General features: G+C 39.4%; 1 pseudogene across 2 annotated transcripts; it reads right to left on the bottom strand.

Moving 5' to 3' along the window:
* Window positions 1-1,392: 1,392 nt before the first annotated feature.
* LOC113585916 (ATP-sensitive inward rectifier potassium channel 1 pseudogene) lies at window positions 1,393-10,827 on the bottom strand (annotated as a pseudogene). 2 transcript variants are annotated; one of them, XR_014124330.1, is made up of 2 exons: window positions 10,624-10,827; window positions 1,393-4,300 (listed from the first exon to the last, which is right to left on the bottom strand). The product of XR_014124330.1 is annotated as an ATP-sensitive inward rectifier potassium channel 1 pseudogene, transcript variant X2 (transcript). The 2 variants fall into 2 exon arrangements; XR_014124329.1 differs by having other exon boundaries at window positions 1,394-4,300; window positions 10,528-10,827.
* Window positions 10,828-17,568: the final 6,741 nt, after the last annotated feature.

Raw genomic sequence — 17,568 nt, 5'->3', positions numbered from 1 at the left:
TTATTGGTGTAACGTTTCAACATCTTGGCTGGAAATATGTCCCAGCATATGCTAATGGACTAGGTTACGCAGAAAAGGAAGAAGAAAAAAATAATTTTGAATTATGAGTTATAACACCTTGCAGTTCTTAACGTAGGAGGAGAAAAGGCTCATGTAGTCTAACCAGCAGCTCAAACATGAACAAATGTATTTTGTTCCATCTGCATAGATGAACGGGTAACAGACATGAGCTAATCATTTTCAGTCAGCCTCCATACACACACTTCTGAGGTCCAACGCAACGGTTCTAAAAAGATAAAGAATAAAATATTACTTGCACTGACATTAGTTGCATATGTGTGGAACTGTTTTAAATAATATTATACTAATATTAAAGAAACATGTCGGAGAACTGTATATCTGAATTACCTACAAATTTTGAGCACGCAGCCTAAATTACCTGTTCAGTTTGGTTTTTGTATTTTGGACACCTTGATTTTCAAGCAGGACCGTGAGCTTTCAGCGTTAGGGCGGCTGCCACATCTCCGGCAGGATATTTTTCGGCAAAGCAGAGTGGTAAAATGTCTCTCAGCGTTTGACTTTTTGTTGTTTGAGTTTCTCGTTGAAGATTAAACATATTGGGAATCCGGTTGGCGCGCATATGCAAACGAGCCTGGCCATTCGTCTCTAAATCGTCGATGTTTGCCTTGAGTCTTTCTTTTATTTGCCATTTTGTCAGTTAGCTAGCTAGGTGAGATTGTTTATGTGTGGTTGTGACCAGTAGCCTGCGCGCCAAGGTTGGTGAATGAGCAGTTTATTAATTGCAGCGTTTAGGACCATTTATTATTAAAACTGATGAGGTAGAGGCTGATACACTGCACGTAGCGGAACTGTTCGCGCCGAAAAAACAAAGTATGCAGAATGTGTCAGGATGTGTGTAAAAACAGCCCAGAGTTAACATACCATCAAAACTCTGAGGAGGCGAGACTATTGTGCTATTTTGTTGAAGTGGCTAGAGAACACTGCAACCCAAAAACTCATGCTCGTCGTACAGTGTCATGCAGACATCAGCAGCTAACCATTTTAACAATGTTCAAAAGCATGGTAGCATTATGCACAAAACAGTTCTCACACAGTTTAAGGATAAGCACTCCATTTGATGGCATACTGGTACTTTAGGAATACAGTTTTTCGTTAATTTAAGCTCATAAGCTTGTACACGAGTTTCACATTGCCTGCAGTACCGTAACCGCCACTAGAAAGGATCTCGTCAAAAAATGTAACAATGAGTATATTGATAATAGAAGGGTGGGCAACTTTGTCTTACTGAAGCATTATAGAGATTGTTTAGAAATATAAGAGCACAGTGGTGCACTGCATTTTCTAGTCTAGGTGTATTTTCTGAATAAGACATTATCTTTATTTTTTCAGTTTAGAAGAATGGTTTTATTGGCAAAATTCATATATAGGTGAAATAAAAATAATTTTTATTGTAGGTTTTTTCAATGATGTAGAAGGCACAGAGATGACATTAGGATGTCACAACTCATGAAAGAAGGACAGCGTTGTCATCACTTCCTTCCAAAAGTCTAGAGATAAACTGGTATATCAGTCAAGGCTCTCAGTTATCTCATTTATTGTATTAGTTTAATTTTGCATACATATGCCGGTGTTAATGAGACCCCTTATGATGTGGAGTAATGGATGTTCAATAATCATTTATCTTGTACTGACTTAAATTGTGTGTTTATATTCTAACTTGTCCTAAATAGGTCTATGTCAAAAATATATATTTAAAGATTTGTGTCTGTTAGAGTTAATAATTAGCTCTCCCACTATTTAGTTGGTATCAAGGTGTATATTTAGTGAAACCCGGTTTACCCTGTTTCTTATGCTGGAGTGTGATAATGGCCTCACTGTCTCTGTTTAACAATTAGAGCTTATTTGCAAGCTAACTGCAGTGAACATTTGGTGTATCTAATATCTGTGTGTCTAATATGCAAAATCAGTGTAGAATGGCATCAGTGGGTATCCTTCCACTGATTTTACTGTGGGAATAGGTGCTATAACAGAGAGAGGTATGGTCAACCAATGGTTTCTTTTTTTTAAAGAGTGGAATAAAGTTGAAAATAAATATCTGAAAGTTTTGAGAAAATATTTATTCCAAGTTATGCAATGTTTTAGTAAGAAAGAAAGGGAGACTGGGGGTTGCGTTATGTGTTGTCCTGGCCTGGTGGAATACTGGATTTGTTCCATACAGTGATTCATACTGTAGCAAACTATGAGGCACCGCACTCCAACTGAAACAAATTATATATATTGTTCATAAATGAAACCATGTATAAAGAAAATAGCCTAAAGAGACAGGCTCTGCTGGGCACACAAATTATGATACCATGAAGTCACTTTTAAATCTATAGACAATACACATTTACTAAAAGAAAACAAATTTTGTTCATATCATTTCTCACTTCTTTCTCAGTGTACTGTTCTGACAAGAAATGAGCTCACTTCCATAGTGATTCATGTGCATTTATGTAAATAACATAATTTATGTAAATAACACTACTTGTTCATTCTGCAATCAAAGTGGATAAAAAAGCACAGTTGACAAATGAGATCCTTTAAATGAGATTATATAATTTGCATATGAGGTGCCTTCTTCCAGAATAACAAACCTATGTTAAACTGAATCAGCCAAAAAAAAAAAGCATAATGGTAAAATAACCCTATAAAAGACCAATTTAACTCAGACAGCATGTAGGAAACTATAGGAGTTTCATCAAATCCAGGAAGAGGAGCGAGCATTCTAATTCTCTTAATGCCTTTGAAAAGGCTCCATTATAACTCAATATTGTCATTAGGTAATCTTAGGTAATATAATTACCTTTCTCAGTCTATAAAAATTAAGTACACATTTGCTCATGAAGTATCTGTGTGAAATCTACATTCTCTGCCATTGTTTGCCATCAGAAAATGCAAAAATCCAACCTTTACTAGTCTTAAGACCATGTACATGTCTCAGATGTCATGGCCCGGCAGTGCTTTTCCCGGCACTTAGGCTGAGATGTGGATTTGTATGGAGAGGATTATGCATGAACTGCTTAAAGAAATAAAGACGTGTTGATTTACGTGTAGTAGACAACCATGCTGAATGTGTCCGTGTGCGTGTATCATCACATTTTCGTTTGAGTGACAGAGTCACCAATGTTGATATCTTCAAAACCCTGATTATCAATGCCATGTTTGGAGAGTTGAATATTTAATTTCTCACTGTTGGAGTATTCAGCACTGTTGGTTGTCGTTAGGGGCTCGACCTTGTCAAAGTTGGAGAAGTTCACGCGATATTTGCCCTCTTTGTTGCGAGAGATGGTGGGGAGGAACTGGTAGCCCCACATGATCTCCTTAGGGATGTAGGAAGTCCTGACCTGGCAGGAAGAGCTGGTGGATTCGGCTGTCCCGTCCAGGAACACCACCAGCTCAAACTCCTGCTGGTGCAGAGTGTCCACAGAGAACTCAGAAAATGGACTTGTTTTGTCAATCACATGATAGAGGGTCAAAGGGCATATAAAGAACAGGCTGTCCTTCCCAGCATCCACTGTGAAGTCAATATGAACCTGATCCAGGATGACTGTCTTGCCTTCAGGTGAGATTAGTGTCCTAATCAGCTTGCCGTAGACCTGACTCCCGATCATCAGGGTTTTGCGTAGGTTGGCCACTTGTATCTGCAGGCAGAGGGTGTCATTTTTAGGGCAGATGACAGCCATTTTGCTAAAGGTGATGGTCTTGGCTCTTCTCTTGGGCAGGGTGATTTTGGCCATAACCAGTCCACACCAGAAGCAGTTAATAATTGATCCCACCAGAGCCTGAATGATGACTAGAGCAACAGAAACAGGGCAATTTGCGGTGATGTCTCGTCCGCCGTAGCCCACCGTTGTTTGCGTTTCCATGGAGAAGAGGAAAGCGCTGGTCAGGTCAGTGACATTATTGAAGCATTTCAAGGTGTTTGCTGGTTGGACTTGCCAGGACAGTTCCCCATTGTTATGAGCGATCCAGTACCAGCAGAGTGCAAAAATGAACCAACTTAGAGTGAAGGAGCCCACGAAGAGAACAATAACAAAACGCCAACGGATCTCCATAAAAGTAGTCCATAGGTCAAGAGCATAGGCAAAGAAACTGGTGGATCTCACACTGCAGTATTCGATGTTGCAGTGGCCATCTTTGGTGACCAAACGACTTTGGTAAAGACGTCGCTCAGCTAGGTACTTGCAGAGCAGCTGTGTCAGGGAGTTCTTCATTTCCACACCACAGATTGTCCAGTCTGCAGAGAGAGCACACAGATGTGACTACACTGTGCAGGAAGAACAGCATTATATGTAGCCAAGTATTCAGCAAAGGGTCAGTGGCCTGTTCTTCCAGAAAGCTTTGCCACCCTTTGGTCTGATTAGTTTATGCAAGTTTCAAGGACAGTGAAACTTCCTGGGTGACACCCTTCCTGGTTCCACAGAGAAGGAGATCAAGGACTACAGATGCTGCTTTACACTGAAACCTGAATGTTTACTTTGGTGGCAAAAATGTTATTTACTGCACCGCAATTACTAGATAACATCTATGTTTTAGACATTTGCCTTCCTTTTCTAAACACGTCAGTCTCGATATTCTGTGGTGCCTGTAACTGAGTAGTCAGAACACCAGGGAGAGACCTAGAGAACAGTTTGCCACATAGAGACACCATACAAGTGACTAGTACATAGATGACAACCAGGATAATCAAGTCCGACCACATATAGCACAGGTTGTTGTAGCCAAAGCTACCTAGGCAGGTAATCGACCTCTAATAAAAGATGCCAAACCTGATGGGAGACATGACTTGACTCATGATAATGCACTCCCTGCAGTGTGGGAGAATGGTACAATAAATGTAGCAGTACGCACGCAAGCGACACAAGTAGCATTTTTTGCAGTAAGTGTAGTGAAATGTCATGTAGCCATTTCAAAGCTTACATTGTTAATCTAGTCAGCAATAGGCTTGATGGAGGTTTTCAGGTTTCAACTGTGTTACTACCATCATAAATCTGACTGAAGAAAAGATGGGAGCAGGATTAAAAAAGACAGTGACATCTCGGGTCCATTCACTCCTCACAGGAGGAGCTGAGTGGATCTGATCATTTGCCTGAGAGTCAGGTTCTTTTATGGACATGCTAATGTAGGGCAAATATGTAAAAAAAATGCTTGCTGGCATTGGCTTCACTTTCCCCAGTGCTCAGAATCTCTTAGTCTTCTCTTGACCAAAAACAGAGTTTGCCCACCAGTGACCAATCAAAAATGTCCACATACATGTCTTCCCAAACAAAGGACAACCATCAGGAACTCACACCTGGTAGCACAGTGATTTACAGTCCTTAATAACAGTTGGGTATTGGTGGTGAGACAGGGCCAAAGTGACCATTGTGATTGCCAGAGACAACAGCTGTGAATGATTGCAAGTCTTTAAAGACCTAGGTTTGGCCATCTACTACACTAAGAGTGGAAGCAAGGATATTTCCATTTGTAATGGAGAAGGCAAGAACAATGGAGACACAGGACACACACAGGGAACAGGAGACACCAGCCGGGGTGGGACAGGCGGGAAACAAGGGGTGGAGGCAGCAGGAGACACAGGACAGGGCAGGACAAGCAGGGAACATGAAGCCCGAAAGCCAGGAGGCAGGTCTGAGGACACAGAGGAAACTGACGAAATGGCAGTGGCAGGCTTTTGGGGCACGGGAGAGCTTTGAGGAACGACCACGGGGACAGGCCAGCCAAGAGGCATGGGGACTTGTGGAATAGCTTCTTCCACTCCAGGAATAGGAACCAGCTGTGAGGCGTCCCCCGTACCAGGAAGGGGTGGGTCTGGGGATGCTGCTGCGGCAATCAGCGGGAACAGGATCAGGATCAGACTGATGGCGTCTTTCATGCCGGGAACAGGAACAGACTGGGTGGCTTACTGGATAGCCACAGGTACAGACTGGGTGACCCTGGAGGAACACACAGATACAAAACCCTCTCGACAGTTCTCAAAGCGGACACGGGCTTTGGGGAGCTCGCGTTTGCGCTTGAGCACACACCGAGTGCCTATCCATGGATTGCCTGTGCATTCACTCCGCCTACTCACAACTTGCGCCGCAGGGCGCTCCCTCCTGCAGTGCTGGTCAAGACGGGCAGACTCTTGGCACTTACCTAGGATCTCATTGTCATAAAAATACACGAGATCCTGTTTTTTCCAGGAACGACAAGATGCCCGTGTACCCGCAGCGCCAAGGGATTTGCTGTCTCTGGTTTGGTGGTGCTGAGACATAACAAACTCGGACTGTCAGGAAACAGCCTGAGTTTCATCTCAGCAGAACAACTGCCTCCCTGAGTCTCGCTCTCTCGCTGCGTCCTTGTTAGGCTGTTCATTCTGTAACGGTGAGCAGTAAGGAGGTGGACACGTGCGGAGAAGAGCGAGATTTATTAGGGGCAAATCCAGATTCAGAGTCGTTATAACGGTCCAAGGTCATTGAGCCAATATGTAGAGTACTGGGATACATGATAAACAAACCAAAGCACATGAAGGCAAACAGGGGAAGCAGGCTATAACAGAGACTAGGAAATAACACATGGACTTAAGGAAAAACAAACGGTTAGAATAACACACGGGCTAACAAACGAAGGCTTTGATAAACAGACAGGCTTTCAAACATATCCATACATACATTCAAACATTCATCCAAACAGCCAATGAACAGCAAAGACAAAGGGCACCAGACAGGGTTTAAATACATGAAACTAGAAACTAGAAACGAGGAACAGGTGAAAGTAATGACGCGCGAAGAAAACCAAACGAGGGGCGGAGAAAACGAAACTAAGGAATGGAACAAAAATAATACATATGACCATATGACCAAGGAACAGGGAAGCCAATTTCCACTGCAAATAAATAAAGGTTTTGTGGTTTCACCCATTTGGTATTGCAGTTATTATTATTATTATTATTATTATTATTATTATTAGTTGCATTTATATAGCACCTTTCTCAAACTCAAGGTCACTTTTTACAAATATCAATACAAATTTTTTTTTTTTACACACTGACACACCTGATGAGAAGCGGCAGCCAATCTGCACGCGGCGTACTCTCGATCATAAACCACAGGGGGACTGCACCGGGTACAGGGAAAGGGGAGGAGGTTAAAACCAGGACAGGGCACCAACCATCACTGGACATACACACACATTTTATATATGTACATATACAGGACAATTTAGAGTATCCAATCAACCTAACCGACGATGCGTTGTGTGGTTTTGTTTATGTTTGTATTTTGGTTTAGCCTCTGCTCTGCCTTGTATGTGATGGTGGTTTTCTACATGTGATTTTGTTACATTTTCATGTTATTAGGCTCTCCTTTTTGTTTTTTTGTCTTCGAGTTGTTATATCGACAATAACTATGAAACTTCCTTAAATACATGGAACTTAAATAAATGACAATTTTCATTTTGCGTCTACATGCGCCTCATCCTATAAAGAGCGAGGACTGGGCTTTCTGGAGATAGTACAGCCAATACATCAGCTAATTGAAGTTAATGCTAAAATATTAAGTTAAATATGCTTGGTAAAACCATTTTACTAAATTAATGGAATTTTCCTGGAGGCTTATAATAATAATGAAGGCTTAACTAATGTCACAGGTCCGCATTTATACAACTAATACAGCAAAGCTCTAACCTCATTATTCATACTGTTCTCAGAAATATCAACCCCAGCAACTCAAATTAACATTTAAAATGCTAAAGAGTAACACCCCTGCACATCCCTTCTAGATAAGACAGTGTAGGTTTTATGCTTTGAAGAAGCTATATTTATGACTAAAATCTGGGTTTGTCCAAATAGATATGATTTCCAGGAAGGCCTATATGTCAGCCCTTCCTGAGTCCCTATCTAATACAGGAACAGAATTATTTGAAAATCTATTTTGCATAACACGTGAGTCAGGTATAGCAAGCAGAGATTTCAAGCCATAAAAGGAGACTCAGGTGGCTACAGCTTTAGACTGTGTATGTTAATGTCTCACCCAAAGAAAATCCCATTCACTATGCTGGTTGCTTTGCACACTCCACTGTGGAAAGAATGTTATGTTTTGTTTTGTTTTGACTTGTTTTTTTTGGCACGCAATTAAATGTTATCCAATTTCAGGTTAACAGAGGTTTGTGTGTGACGTGATGAAGGCGTGAAAACTAATGCACAAATAATAGAACACAACACACATGGAATACACATGGAAACAAGCAGAATATACAAAACAAGAAACAAAGAGCAAAACACTGCAATGTAGAGCGTGTGATGCACACAGAGAAACGTCTAACAACACTGTAAATGTATTGTTGTACATGTTGTATTGTTGTATTTATAGTTTAAGAAGAAATGAAGATACTGAGGTGGTAACCAGAGGAGACTGAGCACCGTGGACAATGTTAAAGTAATAAGCATGATGAAACCAGATTGTCTATCTGGCTTACCATCCACACCAGCAGAAGGCCTTCAGCCAGTGGACCTGCTTCAGAACAAGTTTTTTGTAGAGAATTCTTACATACTTCAGATGTCATATGTATCACAAAATCTAATTAGTTAAAAGGGAACTTTTAAATTAAGAGCGCATGTACGTTTACATGCACTTAATAATTCGATTATTATTAAGTTATCTGATTAAAACAGATTTTGTCAGTAATTAACGTGTTTATATACACTTCAGTATTCCAATAGTGGGAAAACTCTGGGTTTACATGAATCAATAATTGAATTTCTACTTTGCAACCAACCAATAATCTCACAGAATTATGGGACGTAAACTTCAAGCTTCTTGCAACAGCTCTTTATAAACATGGACCGACAATATGGATCTTTGGCTTTTTGATTTCTCATGGCTAAAAATAGTGTGCAATTCAAATTCTTCATTTCCTCGTACATATACCGCATTTAAGAGTCTCCCCTAAAACCATTTCATGGATTTATGATGTCCAATAATTAATTTATGATGTCCATTTGGGGTCATTTGCCCAAAGGTTCAGGGAACCGCTTCTCTAGACAAAACTCTTTCAGTTCTTGTACAGTACATTTTTTGGCACGTCTTGCTTGTATGGTTTGCGTCACATCGTGCCACAGTATTTCAATGGCATTAGGTTACAGACACTGACTCTGCCTATTCAAAATATATAATTAGTTCGTGTTGATCCTGTGTTCCGCAACAACGTCCTGCTGCATCACCCAACCTCATTTGAGTTCCGGATCATAAAACACTCTGCTGTAGAATTAACTCATGCAAGGTGGAATTTATTGTCCCCTGAAAGACCGTGAGTCGTTCAAACCCAGTGGAAGCAAAGTGGCCCCATGCCATTACACATACCCTGCGGGATGGTACTGTGGGACGTCTGATTGGCCTTGATCAAAACAAACAAAAAAAAGAATCAACCATGTTTTTAATGGTTTCCCCCCTTCAGTGTTTCCTCATGGAAGTCTCATGAACGCAGGCAAGGCTTTACCTGCAGACAGCCCGAGCTGTCAATCACGGGTGTCTGTATGTTGATCTTCACAGAAGGGCCACCTCTGGGGAGGTGGGCAACGGTACCGATGTCCTCCCTCTGTGTGACGGCATGTGGCCGGACAGGAGCCCAGGAGTTTATGTATACTTTTCCAGCATTTCCCAGTATTACGAATCTTTCCAGTCAGCTGAAGTGTTTTACATCAAGCCATACTGCATTTATTTTTCTGTTAAGTAAGTTTTTTTATTTATTACTATGACTTAGATCAGGTCTGGAATTCACAGAGGGCAACACAGCAATGCCAGGAGGCAAGTGATTTGTTTTTCAGTCATAGTCTTTTAAAAATAAATGTGCATTAACTTTGTCAGTATTCAGTCGTCGTGGATTCGTTTTAGTCCAATTTGCTCTGACAACTAAAATGCGATGTCATTCCTCTTTTGAGCTTTCTGACAATAACAAGTGTGCGTTTTCAGCTCTGAAACAATTTAACATTAAAATCAACTATGTGTTTTTTATGTTTCTTTTTTTTAGAAAAACATATTCAATGTGGCAACAACGTCCTCACAATATTGTGTTCAATTTGTTATATTTATCAACATCAGACTGAAATTAAAATCGTTTAAATGTGTTTATAGCATCAAATGTATTGTCTTGTTGATGACAGTTTACAGTTTTAATTTCACTAACTAGTTTAATATTGAAGGGAAACTAATCTGTCAAATAAATCCAGCAGTTTAATGGTTTATTTTGTTTTATTTTATCTACTGCTCGGTGTTCTATTGGATGTATGCATGTAGCTAAAACAAACAGATTATTTTTCAAACCCAGACTTTAAAATAATGTCAGGAAATTATAATAATCATGTATTCACTGGTATTGTTCTGACAAAACAACTGTTCAAATTTATGGAGAGTAGGCACAATCATCTAGATACAAAAATTTATTATCTAGAAATTATTTTGCTCTTAGAACCTTTTTGAGTGTTCTTACCCAGTAGAGAAGCTCTTCTGAGAATATACTCAGGGAGAGGAGATGTCGAGAGTACACTTTAGAGAACAGAGATGTTGAGAGATGTTCAGAGAATACCTTCAAGGAGAGATGATTCTTCATAAGACGTGTGCAATCATTCAAGTCTTTGATTCTCTCATTTCTCTTTCTCTCTCTCCTTTTAATAATTTCTGAGCAGGAAAAAGTTTCAGGAAACAAAAAATGTGTCAGTGAGTAGTCAAGGTTTGTCACAGCAGTATAATCTCTCGCTTTGTCTATCTGACTCTGAAAGTATGTTTTTGACACCTTCTTATTCCACTCTGCTCTGCCTGTCCCCATCCACCCTCCACCCCCATCCCCACCCCCACCCCCTTCACTTCTAGAAAGAGTGTATCTGTTTCCTGTAAACTGTAAAATTCAATGGGGACATCACTTACCTGAAGTCTGATTTTACATACGTCACCTCATATCAAATAACTGTTGCATAATAGGAAAAAAAACCTTTTTAAAAATAATAAAGGAACATAATTCTTTTGCACCTCCCACGCACTGTATGTTTTATCCTTTGTGTCGCCCGCTGTCTTGATCAATGTATTTATAGTGTATTTAGCGCACTGTGCTGCACTTCTCTAATTGCAAATGTTAGTCCTTGGGAGCAAAGCTTTGTTTACCACTGCTTTGTTCCCTTGTACTGTGGAGACACTGTAAATGCATCCCCTATCGTGGACACTACTAAACCCCTGGAGGACCTTCATTCCACTATACACTTGCATTGACTTGATTCAACTAGAAAATAAAGTTATATTCAATCCTAATGTACATGGAATAAATAGAACAATGTTTTGAAGGAAGTCTATATGGATAGCACGGTTATTAAGGGAGTCAACATGGATAGCATGATTTTCCAGGACATTTTGGGCTTACCAGTAGAGAAAGAATGCACCAGCAGGGAAATGCTGACCAGTAGTGAAATACTGCATTGCAGGAAAAGAAATGTGAGACATGTAGCAATTTAGTTGGAATTTTGTGATTGAGATTATTTGTGTGTTGGACTCTTGTGAGTAATATTATTAGCTTGCTGGAATTTTGTGTGTGAGTTGTGAGTACTGTAGTAAGTCATAAGTATTGTAATGGGATGTGAGAATTGTAATTGAGTTGTGCGTACTATAGTAAATATTGTTGTAAATACTGCAGTGAATTGTGAGTATTGCACTCAGTTGTGAGTGCTGTAGTGCATAAGGAAAGGCTATAGCTATGCATTTCAAGTGGGAGAGTGCTAACTTTCAAATCTATTAATGTTTATTGGAGGGTAATCATTCTCTTAAACTTCAAAGTTTCACATCATTGACTTCAGGTTTTACAATTAATGATTCCCCAGGAGACCACTTAGCACTTATACCCTCTACCAGCTCCACTGGTCATATGACCCAAATGACCCAAATGAAAAGACCCAGGACAGTTTGTTTTTGTTGTTGAGTCACAGAATTGCCCTGCTCTTCTTCTACCCAAACGACCTGAGGTTTCAGCTTTCAGCAAAGCAGGAAATGAAAGTCCCTTGTATAAAAGCACCCACTGCACTGTTAGCTGCAAGTGCTTGGCATGGTAAACCTCCTGAAACAATGGCATTAAATAGCAGAACTTCACTGGGTGCAGTAAGGGGATTGTGATGTAACGTGAGACATAGGACTCCATGTTCATGAATTCTTTCTTTTAAAAAACAGGTGTTGCTTAGTCACTCAGGGATAATTAAATATGCAGCAGATCTGGGCCTTTTCCTTGGGAAAATTGCGATATAGTAAAATAACACGCAGCCACCAGTCATTGTGGTCCAACACACCTGCACACACAGATGCTGATGGTCACTGAGACTCAACTTGAATGTTCAATTGAATTGAATGTTGAATTCAATTCACTTTTTGTATTGAGGCTCATCTCTGCTCTCCAGAGCGACTCATAAAAGTGCTTTGTCATTTAAATGACAAAGCACCTTTGTAAGTTACTCTGGATAAGAGCATCTGCTAAATGCGGTAAATGTAAATGTTGTACATCATAATATATACAAATGAAGAAGGGAATGATACAGAATGCCATATGATGCTGTGTATGCAGCATATCACAGATTTGTTGATAAAAAGTGCAACTTCTGCTGTATTAAAACAAACAGATAACAGGTGTATAATTAATGGTTGGTTATTAACTGGAAAGGTGCTTCTGTCTGTCTTTGTCCAATACTTGTACTACATGTATTTCATGAGTAGAAACCATATACCACCAAAGAAAACTTTGCCACAATCTCCCTTGACTTGTTGCTTGGCAGACTGGGCTGAGTTTTACATTGGCCTTATTATGATATCTATATAAAAAAAACAGTCTGCAAATACAATAATATAGAATTGAATTGAAAGTTGTACTGATGTGTTTGGGAGGTCATGAGGATGTGGTCATAGGAGGGTGTGTATCTGTACAGTATTTACTGATGGTGACACTGAAAACAGTCAACAAACAAGAGTTTTCCAGAGACTGTTCTTTTTGCAAACATGGTCAGGGTTGAAATGCCTGAAACAATCAGGAAGTTGAGGATGTTAAACCCAGCAGAAAGATAGCTATGTTCCAAAACTGCATTCCTTTTTTTTTTTTAGGACGATAGAGTTACATAATATGAGTCATCAGAGGAAAAAACACTCAAGAATGTCAAAAATATCACAAAGCTACTAATGGGTTTCTCAGTTAGATACCCTCTGTAATAAGGCTGACTTTTGTAGAAGAAAGAAGAGGGGTCAATCTGGCGACCAGATTGTTAAAGAAATATAGGATTTATAAGAAAAGAGATTTTCTACATAATTTCTGCATATCATATGGTTCATGAACATAGACAATAATTTTGACATGCTTCCCTGAAAAGAATGGAAAATCCATTGAATCACACAGGGTTGTTTTCAGGGTTTGAAAAATAATGGGTTCTGGGGGGTTAGGCGTAGTCAAAATGCCATATAATTACATATATATATATATATATATATATATATATATATATATATATATAAATTACATAAAAAAGAGACTATTTACAAGAAACCCATTTTCTTTGTGTTTGAACAATTCTGACTGAAATGTTTTGATCTGTCTGGACTGAAGCCTCACTTAGAATGCCTTTATAATTCACATTATTTTCCTAAGTGCGTTATGACTTGACATTTAAATAAAGAAAAACGGCACTGAAATTGTGTGCAGTAACTAACCATAGCCTGCAGACAGGGTAGCTAGAGACTGGGTTGGCAAATGATACAATATTCCCATAAATGTGCATTACAGGAATGATTACCAGTTGGAGAATGTGGCCTCGTAATTATTACAGTGCATTTTTATATATAGTCCTAGCTTAGTCTTTTCATGGTGAGAGAAACGTTTTGTATGTATGTATGTGTATGTATGTATGCGTATGTATTTATGTGTGTATGTATGCGTGTATGTGTGTATGTATGTGTGTGTGTGTGTGTGTGTGTGTGTGTGTGTGTGTGTGTGTGTGTGTGTGTGTGTATGTCTGTATGTGCGTATGCATGTATGTGTGTATGTACGTGTGCATGCATGTATGCATGTATATATGTATGTATGTATGTATGTATGGGTACCCCAAAAAATCAGTTATCCAGGCCTTACTTGAAGTGCAGGAAATTAAAGCCTCTCCATCTCTTACACCACCATATACAATCAAAGGAAAATCCAGCATAGTCAGTTCTTTGTGCAAATGATCACAACTATGTCAGGAGTACTCACAAGGCAGAATGAGGGCTTTCTCACAGGCTGGAGCATAATGGCTAACAAAAAACAGACTAGCAACTCGCTCCACTGTGCTGACTATATTCCGCACTCATGCACTTATGTGCTAGCAAGTGGTTTTTTAATAGTAAGGAAATTATAATCACCCGAAGAAGGAAGCATCTTAGCATTTTACCAAACTGAATATTTAAAACGGCGTATGAATTTGTCATTGTAGGCCATGACAGCAGGAGCGAGGTGCCCACTCTCACTCAGGACTGCATCACACACCTGCTGCGCTCACAGTCACCCACTTATTAACCCGACGCACCTGATCCTTATTTCCCTCTTTTGTTATTTAAGCCCACAGGTACCTGAAGTCGCTGCACATTAGTGGTCTATTTGCCAACACATTTGAATGACCTCAACGTGTGTTTAGTTTTCCTTTTTCTCAGTGCTTTGCAGTCTTGGAATTATGGACAATGAAGAACTCTTTATTGCAACCTTGCCTCTCGCGCCCTCTGTGTTCCCACCATCACAGAATTACATTACAGTATATCTTAACTTTCAGGGTAAAGCTTTTTTTTTTTTTTTTACCAGTTTTTACCTAAACTGGCTAATTTGCATCTTAACAATTGAACGTTTACACGTACATTTCCAGCCAACATTATTACATGTTCATTTTTGAATAAAATACCTTCACATTGTAAAAAGTATACCATGTGGATTACTACACATTTGTAAATTTTAGTGAGTCAAATTACATGGCAATATCCATCACCGCTACTTTGAGAGAAAACCCAAACTCTGATATAGTCTAACCACCAAGAACAAAGGGAAATAATTTATTACATTTGAGGAAAATGACCTACCTAACAATACAATATGTCAGGAGTGCTCACGAGAACAAGGGCTTCCTCACAGGCTGGAGCAATAAGGGTTTTGTCCTTCTCAGACTAGCAACCTGCTCCACTGTACAGAATATATTCCACACTCATGCACTCTGAACACTGCTGTCACAAACAGTCATCACTAATTCCTTAATGAGAACTGGCTAATGAAATCCGCTAGAACCTGATTGTCTTAAAGTGGCAGACTCTTAACATCACCATGAAGATTCTTTAACTTAATTATGGTATATTGACCTCTGGGTTACATCGTAGTCAGCATACAGTCAATCCCAGAGAAAAGACTACACCTGCAGGCTCGCCAATCACAGATCCCAAACACCACACATCTCCCATTTCCTTTAACAGCATCCATGCTCACCTTTACCTGAATACTGATGGTGAATCACACACACGTGATCATACTGTGCCATCCAAATCCTACACAACGCCCATCCACCTTGCTGATGCACTACCTCCTTTCACAAAAGGAAAACAAAGCAATTGAGCAGTATATAACAGAGGACAGGGGTATATCTTTCCCTCAATATCCCCTGCCTCTGCCAGCATTTTTTTGTTGTTGTTGTTAAAAAGAAAGCAGGGCTTTCACCTTTGCATAGATTGCAGGTGGGCTTAATGCTCTTCTGCTCAAGTACCCTAATCCTTTGCCCCTCATTACGACTGCCCTGGAAAAGTTAAGAGGTACTTATTACTTCAACAAACTGATCACAAAAACCTACCTTCAATAACAGCCTAATGCCTAAACTTATGCCAAGCTTGGTGTTGGGCATAGGACATCTGGGATCCATGTACATATGCTACCGTTTACCTGTGATACAGAAAGATGTGGTAAAGTATGTATCCTGATTCACCTGTGCCCAAAGCAGAATGCCTTGTATACCCTGTATGGCAAGCTCCTTCCACTGCCTACACCAGACAGGTAATGGTCCCACATTGCGGTGGGCTTTGCCACAGACAAGCACTACAAGCACCAACAGACAGGCCAAACTCTATAATGTATCTGGCCAAGCTTAGCCTAAGATAGCTAGCTACATAATGTCATTACAATTCAGATTTTCACCAAGTGACTACTTCAATGATTTTTTAATATTGATGACTTAATACCGCTATTAGAAAAACAGTGTGGATAAAATAAACATACCTTTGATTTTTCTTTTTTTGCAGAAAAATTAGCGCCTTTGATTAGTCACGAATTACGTCCTATCCCTACTGTTCGCTAGTTCTGAGCCCATTCAAGTGCACAACTCTACAACAAGTTTACTGAGAACTGTTGCAAAAGCCGGCAGATTTTAAGTTGTGCTGTCGTTTAATATGTTGCAAGCTCAAATTTGTGGTTGTGCTGTCAAATGAATTTGTGTATAAATAAAATCACTTGTATATCTTATTTTTGTTACACATTTATGACTTTCCTCTGTGACTTCAAATTTAAAAATGCAGTTGTGGGATTTTCTGCAAGTGAAAATTAACATTAATGTTCTGAAATTTATTGCACAAGTTCTCACATCAAAAATGCAAGTGCAAAATTTTGGTTACAAGATCTCCCAATTAAAAATACAAGTACAGGTCAGGTTCTTCAAGCTCTGTTGCAATATAATTATCTACATAGTTTGGAATGCAGCTGCCAGAGTCATAGGACACACAAAGATGAAAGAACACCATACCACAGTCCTTAAAGAGTTGCACTGGCTATCTGTGTCATTCAGAATAGACTTTAAAATCCTTCTGCTGACCTTTGAGTGCTTACAAGGTCTTTTCCCTCTTTACCTCAGCTGTGTGATCACTAGGCATGTAACCTCAAGGGCCCTCAGATCAGCTGATAAAAACATGCTGGTGGTGGCCACCACCTAAATAAAGAGCACCAAGGATGGATTCTGCTCCCATGGCCCCAAACTCTGGAACTCTCTCCCAGATGATCTGAGGGCTCTTGATGATTTAGACACATTAAAGAAAAAAGTTAAAAGCTTTCATTCTGGATGGCTTTTAATTAGAGGCTCTTCTTTTACTGTATTTTTTATTTTTGCTGTACTTTATTTCTCATTTCCTTGAATGGATATTATGCACTGTGTAATATCTGTTCTTTTACCTTGCATTTTCTTGTATTTATTTTTAATTAATCTTTTATTCTCTGTAAACCATGTTGTAAACTGTTTAAAACAAATGCCACATAAATAAAATATATTATTTAATTATAAGTGGGAACTGGAAAGTTAAAAATGAATACACAGATAACAATAAATAAATAAATCAGTAAATAAGCAAATATTCAAAACATGACCCAGAGAAAATTAACCCTAATGAGTATGACAACACATTCAAGCAAAAACAGAGCAGTGTTGTATATCTGACAACAGACAGTTCTGAATGAATACTCTCGGTGCCT

The sequence above is a fragment of the Electrophorus electricus genome, chromosome 6, assembly GCF_041902795.1.
Source record: "Electrophorus electricus isolate QZ-2024a chromosome 6, ASM4190279v1, whole genome shotgun sequence".
In the NCBI taxonomy this organism is placed as follows: Eukaryota; Metazoa; Chordata; class Actinopteri; order Gymnotiformes; family Gymnotidae; genus Electrophorus; species Electrophorus electricus.
This window is presented reverse-complemented; position numbering and strand designations above follow the sequence as displayed.